Here is a 13,634-nt window from a genome sequence, read left to right on the forward strand (position 1 = left end):
ACTGGCAGCCCACAGCAAGAGGTGGCACCAGGTATCGGGCCAATATATCCTCTGCCCCTCTATGGGAGCAGAATCTACCCACAAAAACAATGGGTTATGTTGAATACAGGAAAGTCCTAAGCCTTGTGAATACATACTCTTGTTGACCATTTTCATGCTGTCAGTAATACAAGGGTCATTTCCTTGGTCATGGTCTTGTCAGCTTCAATCACACTGAGAGGTGATGTAAGTTTAAGCTGCAATTTGATTATCTGCTTACAGCACCATATCATGAAGATCTTCATGGCATTTTGTAACAGCTTGTGGTAGCTCAGGACACTCCTGGTTTAGGGTCAGTGTTATAAAGCTGTTTTCCTTGACCTCAGGGTCACACTTCACTGTTTGTGTTGGTGAAGAATTGAAGAGAGCAGGAAGGAGCAGAGTCTGTCCTGGGCGAGAGGCAGATGAACCAGGAATGACAGATGAGCCCCAGAGTGAAGAAAACATTAGATAAGGCACAGATGTCCCATTCCCAGAGTGCTTCAAAACCTCTGTAACATGGACACACAGCACAAGATGACATAGCACAGAAATCGACACATTTTGTAAGAGTAATTTAAACAGAACACTGCTGAGCCATATGGCACTTTTAGGGATGGATACTTGTTCATGGTGACTGCTAACCTGGTCAGTAAGGGCAAGTGTGGTATCCTGATGACACTACTCAGTCAAACCTCAGAGCAGAAGAAAGAGACAGGCAGGCCCCATGGACAACTGAAAGTGAGAAGAAATGGGACATGGGTCCTCCCCTTTCCCAACAGGTAATTAGTGCCTAGTCTGCTCACTTCAAATTTTTTTAACCTTCCTGTTTCCAGCTGATCCCAATTTCTCCTGCCCTAGTAAGCCTTTTCAAAGCAAGACTGAGCTGCAGCTGGCTGGCTGGCTGTCTCTCTGAGGTTTTCCTTCTCCTTCCAACGTGAAGAAGAGAATTGAGAGCTTTCTCATTTACCTCTTTTTGTATGTTTTGCAACTAGTCTATTTTGCTTCAGACAAAATCCTCCTTAAAAATGTGAGTACTGCTTCCTTTCCATTTAGAGGCAGGAGGCAGCAGCTGCCTGGCCCTGGGCACAATTACACTCCATAGCCGAGGATGGAAGTCAGTGGCAGCCTCATTCTCCCCCCAACTTTTAGGGGGAAAAAGTAATTTTCTGCACAACCTCCTCCTTCTCTGTGAAGAAAGAAGCATTTGAAATGGCTGCAGGAAGAGTAATATGCACATGCATTTTGGCTGTTTCCTCTTTCAGTTGTTGCTGAGTTTCCCCATGTCCTCTGCAAACACATTTTCTCCCATCTGTGTGTACTCCCACTCCACTCAGGTGTCTAGCACAGAACACATATTTTGTTCTGTTTGTTAGGCACCTGCTTTTTTTTTTTTTTTTTTTTGTCTTTAGCTTTCTAGGAGGAACTGGTCATTCAGGAGACCATGCTGCGTGACTGAGCTAATCATAGAGTCTATATAATGGTTTGGGTTGGAAGAGTCCTTAAAGCTCATCTACTTACAATCCCCCTGCCATGGGCAGGGACACTTTCCACTAGGCCAAGTTGCTCAAAGTGCATCTTCATGGTACCATTTGTGCTCACTGGAGCCTGGGAGTCTCCCCTGAGACATTTGCCTAACACCTACCACTAGTGCTGGCTGTGTGAGCTACTACACTTGCTGTAGCTGCTTGATGCCCTTTTGCCCCAAACCAGACATTTCACACCTTCCCGTTTTCCAGGAAGAGCAGGGTTATGTTTTTTCACGTACGTGTGCCTGTCTAGGATGGAGTGACCATCTTTTATGATTACAGAGGTACCTCCCACCCTCACAACCATTCAGGAAAGATGCTTCCCTTGGTGGATATGCACAACACTTTAAAGAAATGTTTATGCCAAAAATCCCATATTATGTTAAGCTTCTGGTACTATTTAAACTGTCTCTCATTAAGAGTATCTGCAGTATCTAATGACTCTGAACTGTTTGATAAGTTTGATAGATGTCTCAAAATTGTAATGCCTGGATTTTTAGAAACCAGATATTACCACATGACAACCCACAGTACCAAGTGCACTTTTTAAATCTGAAATTTAAATACAGATCAACTGATTTTTGGCCTTTTCAACAGGCTACTGTTTTGACATATTTTTCCATCACCATGCTGTATTGAAAAAACCCCAGGAGTCAGTCACATGAAAAGACTGTGTTTCATTGCAAACTATTTAAACTCATGCTGTTGAACAGTGGTTCACCATCAAATTGCTGGAGCAGATACATCATGTTAGATAAAATAACTCAAGCCCTTTTTCTATCTCTTGCAGATAAAAAAGTGGCTCAAATTATGCTGCATGCAGCATACCCAGAATATTGTTGTTACTATCTCTAGGACACATTACAAGCTACCCTTACAGCCTGAACTGATTCAGGATGACTGTCTCAAGTGAGCAGGTATACTTGTTTCTACAAAGGTGAAGAACTTTAGCTGGAGATGTTTGGGCAGCACTCTCTGCAAAGAGAAAAGAACGAGGGATGGAAAAAGAAACTGGGCTTTACTTACTGTACCTTGGGACAGGAATGAAGATACCTGAGACTGGAAGCATTGCCTTCTGGGCTTGAGCCTGCTGTAGGGAACTGGAGATGTGCATGGGCAGAGTGAGTGAGCTGCCAGTACAGTTTTATTTGGGCCTTGAAAGTCCCAGAGATCATAGAACTGTTATAGCTGGACCAGAGTCATGTACCCAAGACAGATTTCAGGAGACTGGTGCAAATGACACAGGTGAGGTTTCTGTTGCAAGAATAATGGTGATGATGGGCCAAGTCCTGTGAGGGAAAATAGTCTTACCATGTGTTGCTATACTGTTGAGCTCTGAAGCTGACTGGGACTTCTACAACTGTTGATAACCATGATAACAAGCTCCTTCCACATTTACTAACAATGCACATTTGTCTATAAAGAAAACTTTATAGATCTCTGCCAGCATGGAAGAAACTGAATAGCAGCCTGGGTCATTTTTTTTTTTCATAATTGGTGCAACTTAGATTATTATGCTAAAAACTCATTTTTCTGTTCTGTTTTCTGACTGAAATTGTTAATCTGATGGGAACTTCTGAAAGGTAATAACGTAATGGACAAAACAAATGTACTGAGTCTTTTTAGGCCATGGACATCAATCATTTGAGCTCTCTAAATATCTGTACTGACAACTAAGATATCCACCGTCAATCATGAGGGGCTGTGTAGTGGAACAGCATTGTAATGGACTGGTGCTTGGTCCATGCTCCTGTTTGTGCTGAGGACTTGGAATCAGGTGGGGCAACAATGCCCTTTATAAGGTTTCTTATAAAGAACTCTACTCTCTCCCTGGAGGCTGCCACAAAATGATTTTGCCTCCTGCTCTCAGGGAACAAATAATACAGAAACTGCTGCAGTGTTTCTCTTTGTTATCCAAGGAAATATATATGTACTTTAAATCCTTTAATGACTCTCTATTCAATGCATGGTGACAATGACAGAGGCTGGGGAATACTGTTCACAGCAGGACACAGTGGGTGCAAGTCTGGTCTTTGTGTACAGACTACTTACACTTGCATAACAATCTGCCAAGCCATAAGCACTTCCCAGCTCTGGGAGCACCAGGTAAAAAGGGAAGTGCATTGGTTCAGGGCAGTCTGCCTTGCAGGCTTTCATACTTAGGCAGTTGGAGTGTCTCTGGAGAAGACACAAGAAACCAGACAGTAACCTGCATGATGTAGCTTTAAATGGCCAGTATTACATTGTTAAGACCAGGGGAGAGGAATTTCTCCCATGGACGATAAGCTGAGGTACCAAGGAGAGGCTATGAAGGAACACAGAGGCATGATGAAGAGAGTCCTGCTCACATCCTCCCCAGCAATTCTATCACCAGTCCCTCTCCCATCTCACTGTTTCTTACAAGGTCTGTCTAGACTAGGCATGGTCCTGGACTGACTAGCAGTGCATATATAGATAGGAAGATCACAGTGTAAGATGTCTAGTTCTTGCACATGCTTTGTCCATGGTGTATAAGAAAGGGGAATGGGGACCCCTGGTGGCCTAGTGGTTAGCATGCAGGACTCTCACTGCTCCAACCCAGGTTCGATTCCCCGGTCCCCCGGGCAGATGGAGCTCGTTAGCCCTGTGAGGCCATCCATCTATGAGAAGGTCACTCTAAACAAACCTACGTCCTGAGGACCTCACTGCCATTGTCCAAGCTTGCTTGGCCCCGGCAGATGAACCTTAGCATTAAAGGGTGGGCTCAGTTCAGCGCATGCTGTGTCTCACCTAAAAAATCCATTGTGCAGGCTGGAAAGGTAAAAGACCTTTCCCAAAATCTTCGTTCGCGAAGACTGGCCATTATAAGAAAGGGGAATACAAATGCCTTTGTAAGCACAGATGTTTGCACAGAGCACCTTATGTAAAAGACATGCTATATATTCCAATACTGTGAGGCTATAAATAGCTAGATAGAGAATAATCTGATCTTAAAATAAAAAAAAAAGGTAAGTTTTTCATGCACTAAAATGTCTAAAACCAGCATTAAATGCTTACATTTACAGGGACAAATCACACCTTATCATGGAGTTTACAGTAACATTCAGTGGAATCTTTGTAGCCTTCACTGTGTGTACTACAAAAGCAGCATACATACAGGAAAGAATGTATAGAAAGATATCTAAGGGAGCCACATTTTATGGTGAAATTTCTACTTCTTTCATGGCTGAGTTTATTAGATTAAAGCTGAGCTTTTTGAGTATGAACATCCTCATGTAGGAGTACAAGGCTACCTAGAATGGTGAAGACTGGATCTCATTTATCAAATGCTTGCAAAACAGCTCTGATAAATTTAACTTTTTTTTCCCCCAAAGACATTCTAAAACCTCTTATGACTGAAGTAGTTTTAGTACAAGGTCATGCAAATCTACAAAAGTAATTTTGTCTTGTTGAAATGAGCAGAATAGCTGCCAGACATGAAGTCTGCTGTTAATGGACAAATCTATTTGAGTCTTCCATATATGTAGGCTATTTGTATTAGAATAGAAGTATCTTCTGAGATAAAATACTCATCTTTCATTCTCTTCGCATAAATATTCATATATGTGATGTAACCATATGCACAACCAATCCAGTTCTCCACTTCCCATATATGTTGAGTCTGTGTTTAATGACGGAAGTTCTCCCTGAATATACTCTTCAAGCTATCTGCTATTTCTGTTCACCTTGAAGTTGTTTTTTTGTGGCAAATATCCATTACCAGCACGGCCATCTGCCTTTAGCTATTTGTTGCCTGACACTTTATCTAGGCAGAAGAATGGATTGCTTGAGAAAGTCCTTCTTCCCTTTCTCAAGAACTGAGGAGAGGAGTCTCTTTTTCAAAGGTCCCTTTGAGTTGAGCGGATAGGCAATTCAGGCTCTTTATTCCAATCTTTCATAAAGACAGACTGATGCTAAAGCAAATGACTTCTCCTATGCCTCTTAAAAGGAAAGAGGCAATCTTCTCCATCCAAACTTATGTCTAGCCATGTTTGATTTGCCTTCTGACTGCATTAAACCCATCTTTAAACAGTGTATGATGAGCACAGTGTGGCTCTGCTGTCTTGTAATGCACAATTAGTTTGCTAACAACTTGTTTGAGTAGGCATGTGTGTTGCTTCGTGTCTTTAAGATTATGCCTGAGCAGGAATAAAAAAAAAAAAATCACAATTCTCTTCCTGTTACTCCTAACTAGACTTTCTCTGATATTTCTCTCTCTCTTATATCTGTCTTAATTAGATCGTGCCAGTCCTAATTTGGGAATGCAGATTTTAAGCAGGGAGAAAGGAAGGAAATACACAGACAATATACTAATTTTAGACAAATGTGTCTTTTTTGATTAGGGAGAGAGAAGGAAGGAAACAAAAGAAAAAAAACAACTGAAGAAAACCTTTACATGAAAATTGTACATTGTATCTGAAGTGGTGATTCCATTGGAGCACCAGGAAATTCAGCTGGAGAGAAGTCTACAGCCAAGACAGCACTCTGTTACCAGCTCTAATGGCCCTCTAGCTCTTCTAGCTCAAGGTGTACTACAGAACAGTATTGCACATTTCCTTATAAGTACACACCAAACATTTTTATAGCACTCAGAAACTGCAGGAGAAAACAGCATTTAGACTCTATAGCTTTTCCCTTGCCCATCTATTCTAAAGCTCGACATTACCTGTGGCTATTGTCTTCTGAAGGATTTCTCCAGTGTAAATAGTTGCATGTGTGTGTTTAGGATAAACACTAAGTTCAGTGTTTCAGACTGTCAAGATCCTTTTGTGTAAGCATGGATTTAGAGGATGATGCCTAGCACATGTAGGATGTAAACAGCAGTTCCCCACCAAGCAGACTTTTGTTACAGCCTGGGGGAGGGAGGAAAGCCCTCGGAGTGATAAATAAGAATTTGTGCTAGGCCTTGAATTGGCTTTGAATAAATCCATTCTTTGACTGTGTGCATGAGGAAGGATATTTAAGATGTGCAGTCATTGCTGTTTATTACTGTATATTATTTATTTCTTCCTTTCTCTGGCTGCCTCCTTCTATTGACACAAATTATGCGCATGTGGAATTTGGATCCGAGAAATACACAAACAAAGGGGTTTATAGTTTGGTCCTCCCAAATGATTCCTCCTTCAGATTCATCTTGCATTTTTCTGCCTCACCTGTTATCACAGAATTATCTGCTCTGAGCCAGGATATTCCATGCTAACAAACCTGGATACATGTCTGGAGATGGAGTTGCAGCCCAGCTTATTAAAAGGACAGATGAAATTCAGGAACATTTGTAAAAGTCTATTTTCTTGCAGGTTACTTGTGCCGAATAAACTGGATGGGTAGAAGTGGAGAATGAGGCTATGTGTCACCTAATTTCAGTGATCTGGTCCCCCTTTTCTGATAGCAGTCTTGTTCTTGTCTGCAGACAAATTATCCAGACACCCACTATGATGTATTGGGCAGGTGACATCTGCTTTTGCCCAGGTCAAACAAGAAGCAACACAGGAAAGTCTACCTGGTCCAAGGAGCAAATAGAGCATTGTCAGAAGGACCAAAAGTATGTTCAGTATGAGTGGGTAGTGCCTTGTTGCAGGAGTGACAAAGTGTGCAGTGTGAGTCTTCCATGAAATGCTGTGGTGCAGTCACATGCCGGCACAGGCAGATAGGCTACATGCAGGTGCTCTGCAGTGAGGCTACAACCACAGTATGGCTGCAGCCAGAGCTGGCCCTTAGTGGTATCAAATCTAGAACTGCTTGGTTTTACCCCAGGAATACTTTGCAGTGGATGCAAATGGGAGGCTGGATGTAATTTAAGAAATGAGATGGGTAAGGTAGGTAAGGAAAGGTAAGGTGCCTTCTGTAGAACAACAAGTCCTAGATTTCTCTGTTTAGTTTTCTTCTGTTTAAGAGACTGGTTTTCCTGTTCACCTCAAACTAAGCTCACACAATAGAAGGGAAGGCACAATAGAATGAAAGTTAATTTCAGTAACTTTTCAGGATGTGCTAATTCACAAAAACTCAGCTTATGGTTAAAACACATTGCCAGGGATTCAGTGGTAGATCCTCTGGATGCCATAGCACAGCCAGGAGTAGCTGGGTCACAGCAGGCCCTGCAGTGCTGGCAACTCTCTTCTTCTTTAGGGATGTGGTTCAATTAAGCTTCTTTTCGGCTGCTGGAATTTTGTGAAGGGACAACAGCACAAAACAGCTCAAGGATGTTCATCTGGCTTTTCTTATACTTTGATTCATATTTTATCAGACTCGTCAGATTCCCAGGTAGCAGAGTTTCTTGCGCAACAAGTGGCCTTTGCTGCACTTGCTAATACCCTTCTCACATGCTGAGAACAGACCAGCATAACACCTTCTGTATGGGACTTCACCTCTGAGGTCACTCCCAAACATGAATTGTCTGCTCATGAAATAAAGGTACTCACAAGTGACATGTTACAACAACAGAGGTCACAACTTCAAATGTAAAGACAAGCCCAAATACCCCTACAGTTTCCTGTGAGTTTTGCAGTCTTTTCTGTTGGAAGGTTGTTATGTGTCAAGCGAGACACAAGAACAACTTTAACATTCTCAGCAAAATTCATAATAAAAGCTGTTTATACATCAAATAACCCAAAAGGGAGAAAGGGGGAAGAGGAGGGAGGAGGAGAAGGGTGGGAGGGTATGAATGGACATATGAATGTTTTCCTGCTCCTTTCTCCTCTTGGTAAATTTTCAGCATCTCATTTGCAAACTCCTGCAATTTTTCTTGTACAAAGACAACAGTTTTCTTCATACTCTAATGGCAATGCTTTCCATCCCTCTGACAGAACAGTGGTCAGGAACTGCCTTCTTAAAATACCATAGAGGACTTGAACTAAAGAAATTAGTTTTGTGAGTCACTGTCATCCTGTGGCACATGAAGGAAAGTGAGTAACTGGATAAAACACTATCCTTCCCCCAGTATATCACTTCAGTTTTGTGCAACAAGGTGTGCTGGGATTTCCCAAGTGGAAAGCTACTTCTAGATCTTTGCATTCTCAGGTAAAACAGTTGTTCACCTCCTCAAGATTCCCATTGCGTAAGTTTGGTTTTCCCTGACACTGGGTCATTTCTGTGCCTTTTGGCATTCACAGCACCATTTCATGAGAAGCATGTGGAAAGATTCTCTATGACAGACCACTAAAACACTGTCCCTCTACTCTCGAAGCTGAAGCTGCATCAGTAATGAGGCCTTGATTCTCTTGATAGCAAAGCTCTCAGCCTGGGGTTTCTCTCAAAAAGAATGTGAAATATTTTAACTTTCTGGACCTGTCAGCTCCTATGCTTGGAGTATGCAAGCATTGTGAAAGACCTGGAAACTTCTGCCAATTTAATTTCTGACAGGTACCTTCTGCAAGAGAACTGGACTCACAGTGTTTTTTCTGATTTCTATTTTGGGTGTTATTGCATGTTCTGTGTTTCACCATGACCTGCCTGAGTCCACATTTTACAGCTTTTAAAGCTAGTCAACCTGCTCATGCTTTTAATTTTACCATGTACTTTTGGCTTAAAGCACTCTATGCGAAATCAAAAGAAACAAAGTGTACCTAGCAAGACTGCACTGTTTCCCTTTCAAACATGAAAAGTGTCTTTGTGTTGTGTGTGTTTTGCCTCCTCTATCCTCTTAGTAAGGAGTAAACTGCAGATGAACTTCAGACTCCTCTACTCTGAGCTGTGCTGAAATTCTACCTCTCTTCAAAGCAGCCTTTTGATTCTTCTAAACACACCGCAGCTTGGCCCCTGTTTTCCTTGACACTTTGCCAAGCCTATTACACATGTCTGAGCAACCAGGGCAATAGAAGAATTATGATTTCCATTTGGCTAAGTCTAATTTTCACTGGCTTTGAAATACAGCAATTGCTTTTGTTTTATTTTTTTCTTGCCATTTTGTTGTTTTTCTTTTCTTTTTTTCTCAGAAAAACTGAACAATAAAAAATTCCTAAGATGAAATCCCCTTTCCTACACCACTTTTTTATAAAATAACTACTTATTTTTTCCAGAACAGGATTTCATTGTCTGAAGATGATTTTTTTTTGCAGGAAAAAAGGTGGTAATGAGGTCATATGTAATAAGAACATATGGAATTGCCTCACCATTATCTGCATTTCAACTCTTTTGGAAGGAAGATGAAAGCAGGGGGTGTGTGTGTGCGTGAAGGAAGGCAGCAGCCATGGCCAGTAGAGCATTCCTGCACCACATGAGTGGGAATACATGTATTTCTGAGGCAAAAGTATTTGCTTTTCAGAAGGGACTATGCAGGCTGGAGGAATAAGCCAATTGGGACCTTATGAAGTTCAATAAGAACAAAGTCCTGCGTCAAGCAAGGAATAACCACTTGGAACAAAACAGGCTAGGGACTTACTAGCTGGGGAGCAACTCAACACATGCTTGGAGGAGAACATTGCTGGACACAAACAACTCAGGAGTTTCTGGAGTTGCTAGGGATGATTTATTCATGGATGTGTTGGACAAGCCAGCAGAAAAGCTGGGTAGAGAACAAATGATCAGGAAAAATAAAGCAGTTTTATGATGAAAGCTGCAGTAATTATAAGGTGGTAACATGCAAGTTCCCATGTGATATGAAGGCAAGCAGTGATGTTACCAACCTGCACTGCATGAAAGCATACTTCAGTTTGTCCAGGGAACTGGCATAAGGATTGCCTGTTAATAAGGGAGGCAGCATGCCAAGGCAAAGGGCTCTGGCTCTTGACTCTCAGTTGGCTGATCTTCCAAGCCAGCTTCTTAAAGCCCAAAAATGGTCCATTCCAATCCTCAGGAAAATAAATAAGTGTGGCAGGAGGGTAGCCTGGTTGCAGTGGGAATTTCCAATCGAGCCCAAACAAGAAAAGGAAACATTGGCAAGGCGAAAGCAGGGACAAACAGGAAGAATACAGAAGAGCAGCATGTATAGAGGATGTGGAAGGCCAAAACTTGCCTGAAATTGAAACTGTCAGTGTATCTGGAAAGTCCTATTTTACTGAAAAATTTTTCCGTAAGACTTCCAAGAGAATTGTGTCAAGGGCAGAGTGTGGGAAGGAAGGAAGAGGAGTAATATCCAGAGCAGAGGAAGACTGAGATAAGGACCACTTAAGCATAGTAAACCTACACAGCCTGTAGGTCCTGATGGGGTACTTCCAAGGTTGCTGAGCAGGCTACTCTCTATAGTTTTTGAAATTTCACAGTGATCAAAGACATTCCTTAAGATTACAAAAAAAAGTACAGCTGGTTTTTATAAGAAAAGAGGAAAAAAGATACATGAAACTGCAGGTCTGTGCACAGTCTCTGGAAAGATTATGAAGTAAACCATTCTGGAAGCCATGCCCAGATATAGGAAGAACAAGGTCAGTGGGAACAGCCAGCATGGATTTACGAAGTTATCCCAACAAAACTGATTGCTTTCTCTGATGACATATAACTGATTATGGATGAGTGGAGAGAATTATATGTTGCTCACCTTGACTTTAGTGAGACTTTTACAGTTTCAAATAACATCTTTATAGAAAAATGCGGTTTGAATGAACAACTTAAAAACTGTGTGAGAAACTACGTAGATTGCTGAGTTCAGTTTAGATGTCAGCTGTTCAAAAACTAGTTGACAGTCAGTTACCAGCTGTGATCCTTGATGGTCAGTTAGGGGATAGATGTTGTGCAGTATTTTCATTAATGACCTCAGCAATGGGTCAGAATGAATTCTTGCTGAGTTTGCAGATGATGGCAAATTGTGCAGATTACTTGAAACACTGGACAACAGAGTTGTCATTCAGAAGGACTTTGGTAAACTGGAAGAATGGCCAAACAGAAGTTTCCTGCAGTTCAGTAAGGACAAATGCTTCATTCTGCATTTGGAACATGACAGCTCCATGCAACAGCACAGGCAGGGAACTGACTGACTCAGTGGCAGCCTTGCGGAAAAGAGCTTGGTTCTGATGGACAGCAAGGACAAGGCAAGTCAGCAACACGTGCTAGTGAAGGGTAACCACTTTGTTGGTAAGACTGTAGAGACTGGTTTGTTTAGCTGGGAGAAGAGGAAGGGCAACTTGAAGTCTTCCATTAACAAAAACGAGATTGTAGAGAAGTCTGTGCTGGACTTTTCTCAGAGGTGCCCAGGAAAAGGAAAAGAAACAAGCTGCAACAAGAGAAAATCCACCTGAACTGAAAGAAATAAAACTTCACAGTGAGAGTGGTCAGATGTTGGAATTGATTTCCTTGAGAGACTGTGTGAACTCCACCCTTGGAACTGCTCAAGACTTTGACTTGACATGTCCACAAGCAAACCAATCCTAGTTTGCCTTCCATATTAAATTGTCGTCTGCATCCGTGACTTGCAATGCTGATGAAATGTATAGGTTCTGGGAGGACAGACATTTATACGGGATTGCCTCTGCTATGCTATTCCTAGTACTCAACCTACAAAATATCGCCTCTAGCATACTGGATGTGACTTCCTTCAACTGTGTAAGAGCTTTTGATGAAAGCAAGATCAATTAATGGATCTGAAAAGATCTATCATTTCTTCATACTAAAAGGGAACTCAAAGGACCCTATTCCTTATGAGAATATTTTCTACATGCTTGATTTTATCTTCCTCTGCATCCACTAGATGTTCAGAGGAAGAGAGCTGACATGCATTTCTCTTCTTACTATAGATTCCTCTTGGGTGGACATGATTTCAGGATGAGAAGAGGCTGAATTTCTGGATCCAAACATCATTATGTCCCTTGTCAAAATGTCACAGGAGCCTGAAGTGCCTAGAAAAGCCTGAGGTGACAGAAGTCTTTGCTATTCTCACCAGCAAACACAACCCCTTGGGATTTTTGTAAGAATAGTGTTCTAATCTAAACTACAGTCAGACTGACAGTTATTCCTCTAGAAAATATGGCTACTTCTGCTTCAGCAAAGAGTCTGGTACAATAAAACTGGATCATCACATTGAGGCAGTTAGTGCTGAGGCTTCTAATCTCCACTACATGCAGACTGAAAGCCCGCTGGTCTGAAGGCCTGAATGTCCCTGTCATGCATATGTGTTGAGCCTGTACAAAGAGAAGCCCTCCCACAAACCTTTGCTTCCCTGCTTATGAGCCCATCTGTGAAGCACCACATTATTGTTTTGCATTTCAAGCAAATGACAGGTACATCTTAATGTTCCTGTCAACTGTAATAAGGCTTCCCATATTTAAAGAATATTTAATCTGCCTTTATTTGTGCATTTCCAAGTGACATCATAATGCTGCTATCTGAACTCCCTGGTTCTAGTTCATTCAATGTTCAAAAAAAGTGTCACAGGTGGAGTACGAGGGATGACAATAGTGACCTTGACTCTACAGCAGATACTCTGGGAGAACACTCGAGAATACTGATGCTGCCTCTCTTCCCCTGCCGTGGAGAAATACTGGAAGCCCTTGCCACTGTGACTGCTTTGGCTGTGGTTCTGGATCTATGAGGCAAACTCTGACTGATAAAACAGAATTGTTCTTAGGACAGAGTACAACCAGCAGAGGTGGTGGGGCAAGTTTGAGGTCCTCAGCCATGAGGACCTATGTTTTCATCGACATTGGACCCAGTTTTGTGAGCCCATAGCTGTGTTAGAGAGTGACTGTTGCCCTGGGGAGTCAAAATTTTACCCTTAGTAATGGAGTAATTTGGTGTAGGCAAGACCATCACAGACAGAAAGGTGACTGATACTTCAGGGGTATTCTATAAGGCACTTTTTTTTTCCAAGTGAGTGAGAAACATCAGCATGACTATTCAGGAATTTAGTCAGATGCAGTCAGCTGAAACAAGTGCAGAAAAGCATGGGCAATATTTTGAACACTAAGTGACATTCATCCCCTTGGAGTGATATAACCAGCTCCCCAAAACATGCGGAGGTAGTGCTATATCAGATTTGTTAAGGTGTTGTCCTGTTACAGGGACAGATGCTGCTTCTGTAGTGACCATAATAGCTCTGAGGAAGACGTAAATACAGCAGCAGAGGAAAAAAGTCATGAAAGAAAAAGAGAGAAGGATAAATAAAGGTTCTGGTCATCGGGCCATACCATCAGGAGAAGCACAGCA

At 41.9% G+C, this 13,634-nt stretch overlaps 1 long non-coding RNA gene across 1 annotated transcript in view; it reads left to right on the top strand.

Moving 5' to 3' along the window:
- LOC113966251 overlaps window positions 1–12,501 on the top strand; it is a 121,906-nt gene extending 109,405 nt beyond the window's left edge. Inside the window, exon 3 of the long non-coding RNA XR_003533751.1 lies at window positions 12,227–12,501. This is a non-coding gene — a long non-coding RNA (uncharacterized LOC113966251). The remainder of the gene's footprint in view (window positions 1–12,226) is intronic.
- The last annotated feature ends 1,133 nt before the right edge of the window (window positions 12,502–13,634 follow it).

This window comes from Neopelma chrysocephalum, unplaced genomic scaffold (assembly GCF_003984885.1).
Source record: "Neopelma chrysocephalum unplaced genomic scaffold, ASM398488v2 Primary Assembly neopelma1_59, whole genome shotgun sequence".
Classification (NCBI taxonomy): domain Eukaryota; kingdom Metazoa; phylum Chordata; class Aves; order Passeriformes; family Pipridae; genus Neopelma; species Neopelma chrysocephalum.